General features: G+C 47.2%; 1 protein-coding gene across 3 annotated transcripts in view; it reads right to left on the minus strand.

Moving 5' to 3' along the window:
* The window catches only part of Slc39a11 (solute carrier family 39 member 11), a 379,750-nt gene that overhangs the window by 328,913 nt on the left and 31,928 nt on the right, over window positions 1–18,909 (minus strand). The window contains exon 1 of one of the 3 annotated variants that reach the window (XM_055592212.1): window positions 17,965–18,040. The exons of the other annotated variants lie outside the window; for them this stretch is intronic. The gene's annotated coding sequence lies outside the window, so the exon portion shown is untranslated. Of the gene's footprint in view, window positions 1–17,964; window positions 18,041–18,909 lie in introns of those variants that run through there. 3 annotated transcript variants of the gene reach the window in all.

Raw genomic sequence — 18,909 nt, forward strand, 5'->3', positions numbered from 1 at the left:
GGCCCTCCTGTTTGCATTTTTCTTCCACATTTGCTTTTTTCAATTATATTTTACTTATTTATTTGTGGGGAGGAGCATGTGTGCCAAGGCACAGCAAAGGAGGTCAGGGGACATCTGTAACCCTGCCTCTCCCCTCCCACTGGTGGGTCTCGGGATCAGATTCCAGTGAGCAGGTTTGTCTTGCTAGCACACGTTTTTCAGAAAGAAAGAAAGAAAGAAAGAAAGAAAGAAGGAAAGAAAGAAAGAAAGAAAGAAAGGAAGGAAGGAAGGAAGGAAGGAAGGAAGGAAGGAAGGAAGGAAGGAAGGAAGGAAGGAAGGAAGGAAGGAAGAAAAACAGGCTGGAGGGATGGCTCAGTGGATAACACACTTGTCGCACAGGTATGAGGACCTGAGTTTCGATAGACAGGATCCATGTCAAGCTGGGCGTACGTACTGTGAAATGGGCAGCAGTGACACAATTCCCAGAATCTGATAGGATGACTAGCCTGGGCTACATACACAGCAGCAAGTAAAAAGAGTGCTCGAATATTCTCTCTCTCTCTCTCTCTCTCTCTCTCTCTCTCATACACACACAACACTACATACACAAACAGTTAAGGTAGTAAATGGAAAAGTGTGGTTTTGTTTTTCCCTCACAACTGTAGGACGCTACAGGCACACAAACCAACTCTCGGCTACGCATCCTTAATTTTTTAGAAGTCTCTGAGCACCCGCTGCCTGTGCCTGGGTTAGGGCCATCCCGGTGGGTGGTACTTTGGCTGCAAATGCTCTCGAGGTGAGCCAGCTCCTGTCTCCCGAAGCCCATCAGCTCAAATTGGAAACCTGTTCTGTGTGCGTTCGGAGCATCAGGAAGGCCATCCTAACCCACGGGTGGAACAAGAATGCTAGCAAGAAGTGGGCTGAAGTGCTCTGCCAGAACTCTACAAGTCTTGGCCCTGAAAACATTAAAATCAGCAACACACTGGGTTTCTCCTGCAAGGCAGTAGGGCCTGCCACCCCTCCAGGGGCAGGATCGGCATAGGGATAGGTTAGCCCACATACTTTGATACATCCAAAGGAAAGAGAAGACATGAGCTGGCCCGTTAGGTCACTGAACGTTAGCTCAAAGATGAGTACAGTGCAGCTTACAAGCCCACTCTGGTGACGACCTGTTTTTATAAAGGGTGTATGGGGTGGAGGGCGGGGAGCAAGTGCATGCACAAATGTGTGTTTGTGTGTTGACGTAGGAAGTCAACACTGGACGTCTTCCTCCGTCACTCTCCCCCTTAGCTTCTGATGCAGGGACTCTCGCTGAACCTGGAGCTTGTGATTCAGCTACACTGGCTGGCCACCAAGTTCCTCCTGCTGAGAAGCAAGCCCCGCCCCTCAGGCTTGAATGGTAAGCTCTTTATGGACAAAGTCGTCTCCTCAGCCCCTTTCGAGGAAGGTCTACTGGGATGCCTGTGGCTACTTTTTCTACAATCAGAGTGGTGAGTGTTTACAGCGGAGACTGTGTGGTCCTCAGAGCTTCACATATGTTCTCTCCAGCCATGCACAGGAAGAGTCTGTGGAGTGTCACTCTAGAGTAGCGGTTCTCAACCTTCCTAAATGCTGCCACGCCCCTTACCACAGTTCCTCGTGTGGGGGTGACCTCCAGTCATAAAATTATCTCATTGCTCCTTCATGCTGTAATTTTGTTACTGTTTCGAATTGCAATACAAATATCTGACATGCCGGATATACTATGTGTGCCCCCTAAAGGGGCTGTGACCCACAGGTTGAGAACCTCTGCTCTAGAGGAGAAACTGCAAGCCACTATAAGAGGTGGTATGGTGCTTCATTCCTTATTCAAGGACTGATAATATCCTGTTCCCTTCTGTTCCTCCCCTCCCCCTGGTCTACATCCTAGCATAGTCAACTCCCAGCTCTATTGGAAGCTGTCCAGACAACCTTTAGCCACAGATACAGGGGAAAAAAACATGTTTATAATTCATTTCAGATGCTAATAGTAGTCCCCTATCTTCCTCTCCCCACCCCCTGGCAATTGTGTCTTCCTAATCATATGTGATTCAGACTGATGCTAAGAGCAGCCTCTCCCCTCCTACTGAAGAGAGGAACCACCCAAAAGGGGCTGAACACCAAAGGAAGGGGTTGCATCACCGAGCAAGGAGCCATGGGGCCCAGGAGCTGGAATGCAAGTGAGGGCTGGGATGAAAGGGTGTGGGCCACTCACCTAATTCTTTACAACTACTGGGCGGGGGGACAGCTAGTTATCTGTGGGAACCCATTCTCCTCTTTCTCCCCTAAAAGAAACTCTAGTTCTTTGTTGGACAGCCAGACTAGGATACCTACTACATTTCCCACTAACCCTTTCAGCTGTGTGAGGGCATGTAACAGGATTTTAACCTGGAAGCATGCAGGAGAAAAAGGCTGAAATAAACTTTTCTCTGCTTCATCCTTTCTGCCGTTGGAAATATGAAGCGATAGCTGTCACTCCAGCAGCCCTTTTGGACTACAAAGAAACCTGAAGATGAAAGCAACCTTCAACCAAATGATAAGGCAAAAGGAGCCAATGTCACTGATATTTTGGGACACAGCATTTCCTGTAGACATTTTTCTCCCTGAGAGGAAGAACAGTTATTTAGGACTTTCTTTTGTTTGGAGTTGAAGCTAATTGCAAGAAATGCATGGTCAGAGCATTTGCGATGGCATGCTGTTGCAAAAATGAACAAACCTCTGCCTTCCTGGCTCCTCCCTCCCACCAACCCCTCGGAAAACACTAATAAAATACGTGGTTTCGAAAACAGAACGAAAGTCCTTGGTTTAATTACAACCGCGTGTGGTTTGCTGCTGGGGAAGGAGGATGGCTGGAAGCGTTCTCCTTCTCTTGGTCCCCCCCCCCCCCAGCATTGAGATTTCAGCGGTTCAAGGCTGACCTTGGGTAATATGTCGTGCCATCGCGCTAAACAGGCCAGAACTGCAGCGGTGCGGGAAATCAAAAGGCTTTGCCACCAACTCCCACCGTGGTGGAAATGTACGCCACTTGGGACTATGACTAAGTGGGGGACTCATTAAAAGTAGTACTTCCATCCCAACCTGCGTGGCCTTTGGAAATTTCAATATATGACCCAGTGATTAGCTGAAAGAAACAAGGTCCCCCTAGGGTTGTTTTCAGTGACTGCCATACAATTTTAAGCTTAAATTGCTCATGCAAACACCTCATACTATTAATCATGCAAATGTCTTTCTTAGATTATCTCCCAAAGCCTAAGACCTCTGGAAAATTCTTAGTCACGAATGCATTTCCTTTTCCTACTATCCACTTGATTGCATAAGGATGCTACTGGTTAAAACTGGCATGGTGGGTCAGCTGGCTAAAGACTTACTGTGTAAGCATGTTGGTATAATGTTCTTTTAAAATGTATATGCCTTACCCTTGTTAATTCAAATGCTGATTTCCCCACCCCCAACTCTCTGGTTTCAATCTGGATATTGCATTGTGATACTCACTATAAGCATCCTGTCTCAACTCTTGTGTAAACAGGACACAAATAAAGCAACTAGATACAATGTTGTGCAATGGGAGGAGCCAGAGGACAGGAAAGAGGGGAGGAGCTAAAGAACAGGAAGGGGCGAGAAGGAGGAGGAGCTTGAGGAGAGCAGAGCGGGAGGAGAGAGCTTGGAGGACTTAAAGCATGAACCAGACCTAAGATTTCACAAAAAGCAAGTAAAATGTGGGAAATCTAAATGTTAGGAAACTGAGGTCTTGGAGGTTTAGGAGGGAGTAAATATTGCCCAGCATTGTGTTCTAGGTTAACTAAAAACCCAGTCTCTGTGTGGTGATTTGGTTATACAGCCGCTGAGGATTAACAACAGCCATTACAAGAAGTTAAACCCATAGTAAATATTAATAACTACCTACAACATAAGCATGAGAACCTAAGTCTGATCCCCACAACCCACTTCAAAGAAATCCAGGTGTAAGGTCACACATTCATAATCCCAGGAGGGAGAGAGGAGCAGACAGATCCCTGGAGCTTGCTGGCCAGGCAGTCTAGCCTAATGGATAAGTGCTGGGCCAATCAGAGATCCTGTTTCACAGAGAAAAGTAGATCACATCCTGAGGGATAACAGTTGACCTGGGTCCTCCACATGTGTTTGTACATGTATGCATGAGCACTTTCATGGACATGTGTGTGCACATGCACACACACAGATAGACACGAAAGAAAAAGACCACTGGTTAAAACTACCCAGAGAACATAGGCACAATTATATGATTACATGCATGCATCCATCAGGAATTTTTGTTGCATGTGAGAGAAACTCTGACTCATTGCAATGAACATAAAGCAAGCTCGGTGGTTATTGAGTCACGTGCAGAATGCATAGAGGGACAGAATAACAAGATGTAGAGTCGAAAGTCCATTGGGGCCCATAATTAAAGCACAAGACCAGGCCGTGGGTGAATGCTTGGTAGAATGCTTGCTCGTCTGCTTGAAGCCCTGAGTTTGAGCCCCAAAACCATGAAGGATCATGTGACACAGGGACAACCAGCAACAGCAGTGAAACTAAAAGCCCTGCCTCAGTCCTGGCCTCCAGGGTCCTACATACTGTTTCCAGGACCAGACCCTTGTGACTTTTTCAGGCTGGACACAGTCACTGTTACCGCTACCCTCATACAAACATTCTTCCTGCTTCCTGCTTCTGTCCAAGGCCACGAGCTGGTGGTGTGATTTAGTATGTCCCCAGCACATGGCACTCAGGTCCTACTTACAAAGGAGACTAGAGGGAAATGTGATACCTAAAGTTTCCAGACAAGAGATAGCAATCCCTGTGCAGCAGATAATTTTTATGGTTGACCACCAAAAAAAAAAAAAAAAAAGAAAAGAAAAGAGCAAGAATTGTGGGATATGCTGGTACACAGCTATAATCTCAGTACATGGGAGATTGTGTTGAAAGTGTCAGGGACACGAGGCCAGTGTGGACTACACAAGAATGTCTCAAAAAGAAGACAGTGTGTGTGTGTGTGTGTGTACATGTGCAAATATGTGAGTATATCTATAGATATGTGTGCAAATACATACATACATACAATATCACCCGAGCTACTGTACCCATATATTAGACACGATGCAGTGCTTCAAAGTAGCTTTATACCGTTTTGCCTTTCTTACAATTCATTTTTCCCCTCTCTTGTAGTCTTTATTTTTAAGTTGTTTCCAATTAATTCCTTGCAGTTCTGTTGTAGAATATGGAAAAAGTCAACCTTGTCGTTCGTTTTCTTTTCTTTTCGTTCGTTATTTACTTATTTATTTATTCAGAGCCAGGACCTTGCTGGAAAGCTTAGGCTGGCCTGGAATTCTCAACTGTCCTGCCTTGGCCCCCTGAAAGCTAAGATTCATGAACCCAGCATTAGATACAAGCTGAAAGCCCACTGACTCATGAAAACATATTCTGTATACAAAGCAGAGGATATAAATATATACCTGCTGTGGGCGGGAATGCAAAACTGGGGCAGCTGCTATCGAAAGCTGTATGGGGGGGTCCCCAAAAAACAAGAGCATGGGGCCAAGAAGAGGATGACTCAGCAGGCAAAGGCTGCCAAGCCTGGAGTCCTGAGTTTAAACCCTGGCACCCACCAGATTTCTGTAATTGTCCTCTGACCCCCATAAGCATGCCCTGGCACCCACCCACCCTCTCATTTCTCACCTCTCCCCATTCCCATTCGTCCCTCTCCTCCCCTAGACAGTGTCATGTCTACCTTCAGTGGTATTTCTAAGTGTGTAAACGGGTTGGGGGAGCAGCTCATTTGGTGTTCTAGATTGCTTTCTGAGGCTGTAACAAACACCATGAACAACAGCCACTTGGGAGGGTTTATGTCAGCTCACACTTCCAGGTCACAGTCTCTCACTGAGGGAGGAACTCCAGCAGAGACCAGGGAGGAATGCGCCTCCTGGCTCCACCACAGGCTTAATGCTAATGCTTAGCTAGCGTTCTTTCCTTTCCTTACTCTTTTACATATTATTTATTTTGAGGCAAGTTCTCTTTATATAGCTGTGGTTGGCCTGAAGCTCCATAAGTAGACCAGGCTGACCTTGAACTCACAGAGATCCACTGCCCCTGCCTCCTGAGTGCTGGGATTAAAGGTTTATGCCACCATGCCCAGTTATCGAACTTTCTCATGCAGCTCAGGTCTGCTTGCCTTAGGGAATAAGCGGTACCCACGTTGGGCTGTGCTATCCCATTTCAATCACCAATCCACGGAGTTCCTCACAGACATGGCTCATCTGGGCAACCCCTTAACTGGGAGCTCCTCAGATGGCTCATGACCAGTGGTTCTCAACCTGTGGGTCACAACCCCTTTGGGTGTTGAATGACCCTTTCACAGAGGTCACCCAAGACCATTGGAAAACACAGATATTTACATTATGATTCATAACAGTAGCAAATTTACAGTTACAAGGTAGTAACGAAAGTAATTTTATGGGTGGGAGGGTCACCACATGAGTCACTGTGTTAAAGGATCGCAGCGTTGGGGAGGTTGAGAACCAGGGCTCTAGCCTGTGTCACCTTTCAGCTGACGCGAACTGGGAAGGTTGGTAAAGAGCTTGCCTTGCAAGCATGAGGGCCTGAGTTCAATCATCAGAACCCATGCAATATCGCTGAGTCTATGGTGGCACATGCTTGCAGTCCCATTGCTGGGGAGGCAGAGACAGGAGGGACCCCGGGTCTTGCTGACCAGCCAGTCCAGCCTATTTGGTGAGTTCCATGCAATGAGAGACCCTTTCTTAGCGTTTCTAGGTAGCGTCCCTGAGGGTGACAAGCAGAGGTTCCCCTCTGACCTCCACACCCACATCCACACCCAAACATGCACACGTGCGCATGGTGCGTTTTAGAAACATTTGTAAAGCATTACCAAATCGTCTTCATGGCACAGCAAAACTATCAGTTCTTTGAGCCACATATCTCTCTCTCTCACACACACACACACTGTCTGCAGCGAAACTGTCCTGCAACACAAGTGCTTTTGACCTCAGGTTTTCTGACCAATGTATAACTTGGTACTATCTCCCTATCCCTGGTCCTACAGGAAATGCTTCTGCAGAAGGGTGGATGGAGACAGGTCTTCAAAAGGAGCTCAGCCACTGATCCGTGAGAAGCGAGCTGGACGTTGCCTGGCAATGCTGCTGTCAGGTGGCCAAGCCCTGAGGTCGTGCGGTCACCCTGCCGGCTGGCTATCAACTCAGGGCTAGCATACGCAAACAGCAGCCCACGCAGGTAGACCTGTGGGCGGCTTGACAGTGGACAGGGGGTGTCAGGAAGAAATGTTGACTAAAGAAAAAAAAAAAAACACCTCAAGACCCAGCCTATCCACCGGGAGGGACTTAAAGGCCCTCACTTCCTGCCTACATCCATGGAGACCACTGTCATCTGGAGCTGGAGAGTAAGAACTGAAGATGTTCTGGACGTCTGGATTTCCCTGGCTCCCTTCCAGCCTAGGGCACATTTCCCTGGTGACAGCTGGTCAGGAAGATGGAGCTGACATGGCGCCTGGACCATCTGTCAGCTGCCTCTCCCTAGAGTAGTTCCCCTCTTTCTTCCAGAAGCATCCTTGACTCTTGGGTCTCTGAGAGGCCTTCTCCTGGTTTATTTCTGTTTCCTGAAAGCCCAACCCTGTCTCCAGGTGTTGCTGGGGGCTGCCGAGCCTGGAGAAGGCAGCATCTCTTCTGAATGCCTGTGGTGACTCAGTGTCCAGGAACACTGAGGAAGGAGTTTGGGTTCCTTGCCTCTGATTGTGTGGACCATTTCAGTACATATACATATATCAACTCACATGCCATACACCTGAAACATGTCAACTTCCACTGTTGACGATATCTCAGTAAAGTTGGGAAGAAAAGCCAAGATTGACAGGCTTCAATTATCTTAAGGAAGTTACTGGAGTCAAGGCAGGGAGTTTGTTTCTCACAGTCCAAGAGTGCCCGGGTACTGTGTCAGGATTCGTGGGATTCCATCCCCCTCCCCAGATATGATCATTAGGCGAGGTGTCGACACTCACTTCCCTCTCTCTCCCTCTCAATCTCTGTGCACACGAAAGCTGAGAATCCACACAGGGCTCCTGCCAGCTGCGGCAGGACTACTGATCGTACAACTTTCAAAGGGACTTTAAAAATTTGCCTACAATGTGGAGAAAGCTGTATGCTGACAATAGTAGATAAGCCACCCTGCCCTGCTTCCTGCTCTCCTCATTAAAAAGAAATGGCCACACCTCTGCATGCTTCCAGAGAGGACCCTCTCCCGCACCCCCAGCTGCTGCTTTGAGCAGTCCTAGGGTAACTTTGAAGAATGTTCAGTTGGAGAGAGCATATTCATTCCCACACAGGCACACACTGCCTTAGCGCGGAAGAGGGTTTCTTCCTGGTTCTGAAGTAGCGTGCACTTCTTAGATCCAAGTAAAATAACTCTCCTTGGGCACTAAGGTGGGATGACACTGACAGTGTGGGAGATGGGGGCTGTGGGGATAAGATGGGCTCTTGGCTTGGGGGGGAAGAGAGAGAGGTGACTCTACAAAGAGCTGTTTAATTTTCAAAACTACAGCAGGAACCTGGGTCCCAGACTCTCCTCGTGTGCTGTGAGTGGAGAGGGAGCAGCCTTGGAGAAGGACAGAGACGGGAGGGTAATGACACCATAAGGCTACACTGTGTCACCCAAAGCCAAGGACTCCACCCAGTCGAAGGAGCAAAGGGGAGGCAGTGGGGCTTCCCGTCAGCCACTGGGCTGAAATGGGGCTGCAATTCCAAGAGAGAGAAGGGACAAGGAGAGGGAACAGGCTGGAGAAGTCAAGAATCAACTGCTTTTGGTGAAAAGTATGTATCTGAAGGAGGCTACAGCTTGGCCTAGAAAAAGCCAGAAGGTCATATAAGTGTTTTCTCCAGGTCAGAGAATGATGCTCACCCTGAGTGGGTTCTGTTTTGGTTTTAGTTAGAGAGAGAAAGATAGACAGACAGACAGACAGACAGACAGAGAGGGAAGATGAGAGAAAAGACTAAGCTGTGGGAACTAGGGGTTAGAATGCCAACATCTGGGGAATTCCGCTCAAGTCACAATGGTATCTGAGGCCCTATCCATTCAACCACGGCCCTGCCTGCCTCTCCCTCTCCTCTGTTCCCTTTCATAACACACTTTGTCCCCAAAAGGACATAATTCTACCATCAGAACACAGAGAACATTGCATGGAAACTGTCGGCAGGCCTCTCCATCGATGCCATGAGCAGGAGGCTGGGAGAAGTATCTTACCTAGCTTTAATCCAGAGTCCCTGTCACAGGGCTTAACAGGTGCAGATGCTGCATGGAGGCTTCTGGCTAAACCTCACAGAGAAGCATATCTCTTCCCAGCTGGTCCACCTGGAAAGAGCCTTCTTACTTTCTCACCCTTCTTTACATTACTCCACATAGACCCTACATATGGGCAGCACCACTGTGCATGCCAGGGCCCTGGACTACAATAGGAGAAAGCACACTGGGTACACACATTCCTCTCTCTCCGCTTCCTGAGTGAAGAGGCTCCGTGACCATCCACCTCAGACTCCTGCCACCACGCCTTTCCCACCAACTGTACGCTTAAATGGCGAACCAACATGAAACCTTAAGTTGCTTCCATCAAGGATTTTGTCAACACAATGAGAAAAGTAATCACACACACACAGGTCTTCAACAGAGTGGCTGCATAGTTCTACAGTGACCTAGTCAGCCACACCTATGTGAGGAGAGCCTCCAGAAGGCATCTGAGTGCTTGTCACGAGGATATAAGTCATCTAGGATCACTAAGGACAGTTCCAGAAAACCCTGAACAGCAGATAAAAAAAAAATTCATATGCTAAGGGACTCTGACAGAAATGGACAAGCAAGCAGTAGAAGATTAAAATTAAGACGAGTCCTCAGAGAGTCAGAATGAAAGGTCACATCCATGACATAATAACAGAAGGCTATAAACAGTGAATGCTTCTAGAACAAGCTCTTGGAGATTAAAAATACAACAGCTGAAATTTTTAAAAAGCAATACAAGAGTTAGAAATAAAATATCACCCAGAAAGTAAAAAAAGAGACAATAAAGAGAAAAAAAATGTAAAACAAGAGAATGAGAAACATGGCCTAGGTGAATAATGAGAACAGCAGAAAGAAAGAAAGAAAAAAAAAGTAGAGAAATTAGAAAAGTAGGGAAAAAAAGTAGAGTACCTAAAGTAACAATAGCTTTTAATAATAAGGACTGTAAAAAAAAAAAAAAAAGAGAAAGAAAGAAAGAAAGAAAGAAAGAAAGAAAGAAAGAAAGAAAGAGAAAACGAATAAAGACTGTAGGGCTGGACAGATGGCACGGCAATTAAGAGCACTGGCTGCTCTTACAGAGGACCTGGGTTTGGTTCCCAGCACCCACATGGTGGCTCACAACCATCTGTAACTCTAGTTCCAGAGGACTCCACACCCTCTTCTGGCTTCTGTGGGCACTGCATGCACACAGCATACAGACATAAAACACCTGCACACATAAAATTTAAAAAAAAATAGATCTTTATAAAATGCAAAATGTGCTTTATCAAGACTTTAAAAAAGAAGAAGAAGGGATATTGTGAGGTGTGGTGGCACATGGCTTTAATAGCAGTACTCAGGAGGCTCTCTGAGGTCAAGGCAAGCCTGGTCTATTACATAGTGAGTTCTAGGCTAGCCAGGACTACATAGTAATGCCCCTGTCTCCAACAAAAGGTGCAAGGGGCCTAAGTAATAACAGGAGGCTGTTTTCTGATCTCTACACACACACACATACACACACCAGGTGAACACATACATACACACAACTCAAAAACAGCTCTTTTCCCTATTCTTGGAAGTGAAATAGCATCATTTCCATCACATTCTGTCAATTAAATAAGTGTGTCACATGGGATGTGAATACCATAGACTGTTTGTATTAGGAGGTCAAATCATCTTTGAGTCTGGCTGTAATAGATTCTTTCTCAGAAACAGTGGTTCTTGGCCTTCCTAATGCTGCGAACCTTTAATAGCAGTTCCTCATGTTGTGGTGACCATCAGCCATAAAATTACTTTGTTGTTACTTCATAACTGCAATTTTACTCCTGTTATGAATTGTAATGTAAATTCTGTGTTTTGCAGTGGTCTTCAGTGACCCCCGTGAAAGGGTCATTCAACCCTCCCAAAAGGGTCTCGACTCACAGGTTAAGAACCACTGTTCTGGAAGATTCAGGAAGCAATGTTCCATCTACCCAGCCAAGTAAGCAGATCCAGAGCAAGAACCAGGAAGCTAAGCCTGGAGGGATGGCTCAGTGGCTAAGGGCACTGGCTGCTTTTCCAGAGAACCCAGATAGGATTGGGTACCCAGACGGTAGCTCACAACCATCTGTAACTCCAGTTCCAGGGGATCCAATGTCTCCTCTGGCCTCTGAGGTCACAGCACACATGTGATAAATAGACGTCCATGCAGGCAAAACCTGCACTCACATAAAATAAAGATAAATAGACCTTTCAAAACAAGAGTGAGGAAGCAAACTAACATTGGAAAGTGAGAAAAAGAAACTGACAGGAGAGAGAAGAGCTAAGTTGTGCTAAAGACCTCAGGGATGGGCACCACCGTAACTGAAGCCAGGGAAGAGTCTCGAGGCCCAAAGTGAAAGTAACACACGGAACAAATCCTCAACTGTCAGAATTTGAGAATGACTCGTTGATAAATACATAGAAAAGTAAGCAGAAAAAAATTTTAAAAAGAGGTAATCATTAACCCCAGAGAAAACAGAAGGCTCTACAAGAAAGAGAAGCCAGCACAGAAGCACTCTTGACTCAGCTTTAAATGTTTACGTAGTTATAAAAGCACAAACACTGACTATGATTTGATGGAAAGAAAGAGAAGGGAACTGGGAGATTTAAAAGGACTGAGTTAGGCATCTTTTTATAGTGGGAAGTCAACAGAATCTAAAAGAGAAAATTCAAACAAACAAACAAAACAAAACAAAACAAAAAAAAAACATAGGAGTAAATCAGTAAGAGGGAAAATAGCAGAAATGGGGCGAACAGGGCTGTGCGGTCTGTCACAGCAGCCCGCTCCTACCCTTTGCCTTTCTAAGACATCCTCATGGACGATCCAATAAACAGCTCATCTAAAAATCAGAAGATCTCACTGGCTGAGCAAATTCTGCGACTGCCTTGTATTAAAGATTGACTCACACAATCAGCATATATTTTACTATATATACACCACAATTACGGAGGATGATGTGAGTTTAGGAGAAATTAACCAGGATGAGTAATCCAAGCCCACCAGGCGGCCTCTATCCATCCAGGGCGCCAAAGCTGCTCTCCCTCCCAGCCCACTACAGAAGTGTATCAGACAGCCACAAAGCCATGTTCTACTAATTGCGTTTTGAAAAACTGCCAGTTTTGTGGCAAGATACCAAAAACAGGGACAGAAAGCATTTTAGACATAACAACCCTGAAGTCTCTCTTGGAAAGGATGTAAGAGACCGTGAAAAACACCTGATTTCTGGAAGAGCCACAGAGACAGAGGGCATCTCAATGCCTGCATGTTTCCTGCTAAGGATTCAGGGCTCAAGATTAAGTCCCTGGTCCCAAAAGGAAGGTACTAGAAGTTCAGTCCCAGGACTTAGAAAATAAGATTTTTCTCTGATATAATTTGTTTGTTTGTTGACTGGATGGATGGATGGATGGATGGATAATAGATGGGTAGAGGATACATAAACAGACAGATGTACTCATGGATCAAGGGATTGATGGACAGAAGGTGGATGGTAGATACATGATAAGTCCTTGGGTGGGTGGTAGATGAATGACAATGTGTGGATAGATGGACAGGTGAATGATTAGTTGAGTGGATGAAGGATGAAAGAATGAATAGATGGATGGTGGGTGGGTGGTGAGTAGATAGATGGATAGAAATAAGAAATAAGAAATAAGAAATTGATGTGTGGATAGATGATAGGAAGATGGACAGATGAATGATAAATGGATGAGAGTGCCTGGGTAGATGAGTGGTAGATAATCGATGGATGGATGGATGGATGGATGGATGGTTGGATGGTTGGATGAATGGATTATGAGTACACGGAGCTACATGGATGAATTATGGGTAAAATATATTGGATGGATGAACAGAGGAAGGTGCTTGTTCCTACATAGGAGCAAGAGAGTCTACACATAGAGAGTCTTCACAGCCGAGATTACAGTTGTCAGTTGCACGTTTCATGCTGATGTTTTGTTTGTGCCAATCACATTAGAACTAAACATTGAATGAGCAGTTGCTGTTTCTCAACGGCGTAAGTCAACTCACACTCAGAAATGCTCATCCTAGGAAACTAAATATGCATTCAGTGCCACCGCTGCCAAAGCACTTTTTGGAATTCGTCCTTGAAAACTTCAGTTTGGAGCTGAAACCACAAGGTTTAGAACAGGCTCGTTTGATGCCAAGTCTTTTATGGAGGAGGTGGACACGATGTTTAGATACAGCCCAAGCCTCCTAAGTTGCTTAAGCTTTTTATATGCTGTGCATATATATGTTGCGCAAACATTGTTTAAGCGCTGTGTGAGGAAGCTTATCTAGTCAGTCTGCAGTGTCACGCTCTGAGTTTCTGCCTCCCTTCCCTGGCCGCCGGCTCTGCCAGGCCATCGGGAGCCTCAAAGCTCCTACTGGCCCCTTCTAAGTGGGCCTTCTCCCCTAGGCTTAGCAACCCATTATTCAAAAAAGCTTCATACCGTAGCTGGGGGTGGGGGTGGGGGGAGGACAGAACCCAGGAGTTGTCGTACTCCCTAACTCCCAAATAAAAGAGTCTTTCTAGAGAGAAAGAGATTGAGTGTCTAAAGGAGCGCTGAAAAATGAGCTTCTGGCAGCAACCACATGGCCGACCTGTTTAGAAGAGATCCAGTCACAGGAGAGCAAGTAGGGAAAGAGGAGGACATAGGCACACTCGTAGTCCTTTGGGGGGTGGGGGAAGGCAAGAGGAGACACATAATGACTCGAAGGATAAAGAAGCCTCCCGTATCCCCTCCCTGGACTGGCCATCTGTTCTGCATCCCCCGCCCCCAGCAGGCATGTATCGTGAAGCCTGGGGACCAGCAGCCGGACCACCGAACAATGCCAACCAGACAGCTGTCCCACGAGAGAGAAGCCACCACTAAACCGTCTCTTTGGAAAGTGGCCAGAGCCCATCCCTGGACACCACCCAGCTGAACAAAGCCCCTCCTGGTCCTGCAACCGAAATCCAGGGCCCGAGGGAGCCCACTGCTGTGTCGCTGCAGAGGGAAGGTGCGTGCTTCCTGCCTCAAAGGCACTCAGGCAGCACTCAGCCGAAGCCAAGACAGGCAGGCGGCTTTTCAAGAGCCTGCCCACGTCCACTAGGGTAACACAGCTCGCTCTATCAGCGTTGCCTCTGCCAGAAGCGGGGTACAGGAAGCGCATTTGTACTATCCGCTGCTTGTGGAGCTGAAGTACAGGGATCCAGAGGCTCCCTCACACCAGGAGGCCGTGTCTCTGAAGCCAATGCCCTATGGCAGCTCCTGATGGTCTCTCTTCCCATTCATGGTGGCTCTTCTCTAAATGTCATCGTTCTGAGTCACTCTTCAAAAGTAGCAGAAGGACAGAGAATGGGAAAGAAGAAAAAAAGCACAGTTGTAGAGGGGCCTTTTGGGTTCCATTTTGCAGGGATGGAACAGAGAACAGAGGAGCCCCCCCCCCCCGCCCCGTGAAGAGTTCTGTGTGCTCACGCCACCCTGAGGCCTATATGGGAACTGCATTCTAAAGGGTTTAAAGCCCCCTCATGCCAGGGTCCTCTTTCCACAGTCTCAGATTCTCACAGTAAACTGAGATCTGAAAATATGAAATTAAAATTTCAGAAATAAGCCATTCATAGGTTTTTTTAAACTTATGTCCTACTATGGTTGTGTTTTATTGTTAATTATTATTGTTCATTTTTTTACTAATTTGTAAAAAATTTATCATGAGTACATGCATGGAGATAAAATGTAGCCCACATAGGGTTTGGCTAGGTGGTGGTCTCAGAGAGCAGCCCCCACAGAGATAGGAAAATACTTGTCAATTGACTGCAGTTGCTGGATCAATTCCCAGCTTTTGCTTCCTAAGGATGGAGGCCCTTCGGCAGTAGAAATGCCTGACTCTGAAAGACAACTTAGAATCCACAAAGGAATGAAGCCTGATTCTGTGCAAAGACTCTCTCCACCAATGGCAAGATGGCAGCTCCACCTGGAGATCCTCCATGGGTCTGTGGCTCCCCGCCCCCACAAAGCCACGGAAAATACAAACGTTCGTGTCTCATTAAGGAAAAGATGTCATATCATTTTGCCATAGCACAGGAAGAAACAGGCAGGACAATGCTCAGAGAGGTGAGGGGACAAGGGCAGCACTCCTCACTAAGTCCCGTGAGTCCTGATGACACACGGATGTGTAGATCCAAGGAAGGATGACTCCATCTGAGCTGCCATTCTATCACTGGAACCAGGTAGCACGGGCTCCTCGTGACCCTGCACACAGACAGAAGCTCAGTGAGCCATGCACACCATCTGGACCACGTGTGGGCTGCCGGGCCTCTCACGAGCTGGGACATACCGTTCCTATAAGACACAGCAGTTTAGGGTGGAAACTGGCCAGAAGATAGAGATGCTGCCGTCCTACCCTGGTTCTATCACACAAAGGCACAGGCTAGGTAAAAGATTCTAAAACTTTGGTCCAGTGTGCAAGGCCCTGTGCTTGCCTCACTAATACAGCAGTGAGGTTCTTGGGCTGGAAGTGCAAATAATCCCAAAGAGTCTCTAGAGTGAAAAAGAGAGCTAGTCACTTGGGGATTTCCCCAGGGCTTTCTCTTTTTTCCATCATCTAAAATCAGGAGGTTTCACTTCTAGGGCATCTCTTCTCCAGCTCACAGGGAAACCACCTGAAGAGCTCCAAAGTGCTGGGCTCCATCCCAGACCTTGGAAGCCAGAATCTCTAAAGATAGAGTCAACACAGTCCTCTGGAGAAAGCTCCCAGGTGCCTCCGCGCGGGCTGGCAGAAGTCCCGCCCTGTAGGCAGCTGTCCTTTCTTCCCTCTGCCTGAAGGGCAGCAAACTATCACCTGCACTGCAGGCGGTGAGCCAGACACTTCTGAGCAGGAAAGCAGGTCCGGGGAGGGCTAGACAGCTGTCAGAGCCTCCAAGTACTGGGGAACCATTCAGAACCCATTTGCAAAAACATCCTGAGGCTAAAGGACAGCTACAGGCGACTAAAGCCTTGGCTGGGGATAGCTCAGTCCGTTAAGTTTTTGCTGCGTTTGATGATCTGAGTTTAATCCCTAGAACCCAAAAAAAGCCAAGCGTGGTGGCAGATGCCTGAAATGCCCAGTGCTAGGAAGTGAAGACAGGTGGATTCCTTGTGCAAAAGCTACCCGTTACGGGAATGGTCCCTCTTCCATGTTAACCAAGCTGTAGAAGATGGATCTGCCAGCGCATGTTGCTCTGGGTAACTGGACTGTGGATCCTCACAAAGCAGGCAGCTTGAGCAGGTAGCTTTGTGACCTTGAAGAACTCAGTCTCTCTGTGCCTTGGTTGGTCCATGCACAAAAGAGAATATTGATCATGCTTTGTAAAGCTGCAGGGAGACTAAGTGAGTTAATAAAGAGCTCCCAGGACAGCACTCAGTAAGCACTCAACACATATTCAAATGTATTCATAGGAAGGTTCTCGAGGCTAAATCAAGTGTGAAGCACTGAGGTAAATAAAGAACAACCAGTTTCTTCAAGACATCTTGAAATGACCAAAAGTATTCAAGGGTCACTGAAGTCATAGATATGTGTTCCATGCAGACAGTGAGTCAGGAATAAATGGCACCTCATGGTATTCTGACCTGCAAGACAGGTGTGATGGGGCATCACTCCTGAGCTGTCCACACTCTCCTCCTGAAGAGCCTGTGGCAGATGAGCACTCCAACAAGCATTCTGGAAGTCACCTTGGAGACAGCTACATCTTTCCCAACTCTCACCAAGGACTTGCTCCAGGGTGAAAGCTGGGGAGTCATGTTCTGTTCCTGAGAGTGACATACTAGGGGAAGAGAGATGCTAGGACCGGTAGAGACTGGTAGGACTTCCTCCCTTCATCCAAGGTTTCATGGCCATGCTGTCAGTCAGCTGGACTCTTGCCTTTCTGTTCCCTAGTTGGATGGCCTTTGGCAAGCACCCTGGCCTCTCTGAGTTTGGTTTCCTCACTTACATAACGATGGGGCATTGGCTCCATACATCAGAGGCTCCGAGTTCCCTCTTGGGACCAGCATCCTTCATGCACCTCCAGCAAGATGGAGAAGGGAATAGGAAGAGAAGTGAGAAAAGGGATAGCTGGCTCCAGACTTAGGAATGGTCTCCAAAGAGGCTGTATGCTGCTCACCCACATAAAGAAACAGGGTAAAGTCAATGGAAAGTGCAAGGAGTAAAGAGAGAGAAGGAATGTTTTCCCTGGCACACCTGAAGAGCCCATCAAGCCCTCTATCATATCTTTAAATGGTCATATCTTTAAAGAATCATGGCAATCACAGGCCATATCTTGCAAACAAAACATCAAGGCCAGGTATGGCGGCCCATACCTGCAATCCTAGCACTCCGGAGGCAGAGGTAGGAGGAGCACCACAAGTTTGAGGGCAGCCTGGACTACATAGTTCCAAACCACTGCACACTTGCCATGGCACAGCTCCCCGGGGCCTTGCTCCTTCTCTACCCACAGAAATGTGGTGCGTGCAGAAGACAAACACCGTGCCAGACACCTGGTCCACCATCTAACACCCTCAATCAGTCCGACTCTCCGCCTGGGGCTCACACTCTCCTCTAAGCTTAACTGCAATGTGTGCTTGCACCAAACTGACAGCAGAGGCACAATTTCTCCCCATTTAATTGATAAAGCCTCTAAGCAACCAGACAGAATGACCTACTTGAGAGTTCCCAGTCTTCGTTGCTGCTGAGCTTCCAGGCTATGAGCTCCACAGGAGTGGGCTAAGCCCTGGCCTAGTCCTTCCTCCTGTGACCATTGTTCATTTCCTGCCACCTAGTGTCCCTCTGATAAGTGCAAAAAGGGAGAGGTGTGTCATTTCATTGGCTGACGCATATCAAGCAAGCCAGTGAGGAAGTCATTTCCCTTCCAACCCCTATATTTTCCTGGCTCAAGGTTTTGTTACTTAGTTACTGAAGGAGCAGCTCAGGAAGGACACACATGCCGCAGATGGATGGCTGGGAGAATGTCAAAAGAGCAGGGTGCTGTCAAACAAGCAATGGAAGCTCTGGAGCTTGGGGGTGGGAAGCAGCAAAGCCAACAACAGCTATTTCAAAGAGTTTATGGTGGCATTCCTGGTGGGGGAGGGGAGAGAGGCACACATGAACTGAACAAAATCAATAATTGTTCTAGATGCCATTTTCTGCTGTCAAGGTCAAAGTGTTCAGCTCTTACTGGGCCAGCTGCAGAAGAGATAGGTGTGCCTGGGGTTCATCCACTGGGGCTCAGCCTGCAGGACCCGACTCTGGGAAGGCTGGGGAAAGACTTTGAAAGTGTATGAGGGGTGGATTTTGTTGTGTGTGCTCAGCAAGCTAAGAACATGCAGAAATGACCCCCAGGTTGTTTGGGAAAGGATTATGTAGCTGATAGGAGCAGGCTGCTTTTGCTGGTAGTGTTAATACGGAACCAAAAGTACAGTAACCAAAAACTGTGCACTGCCCCCTGGGGGTCACCTTGTATGAGGGAAAAGGAAATGTTGGGAACCAGGTTTCCTGGTTTGCACCAGCTACTTTCATAAACAATGCACAGAACTGGGAAGCAACAGTTGAAGAACTTTGACAAGGTCACACCAGATTGGGGGTTGGGGGTATTAGAACTCAGAATAGGC

Source organism: Psammomys obesus, unplaced genomic scaffold, assembly GCF_907164565.1.
Source record: "Psammomys obesus unplaced genomic scaffold, mPsaObe1.curated_primary_1811, whole genome shotgun sequence".
NCBI classification, from domain to species: Eukaryota; Metazoa; Chordata; class Mammalia; order Rodentia; family Muridae; genus Psammomys; species Psammomys obesus.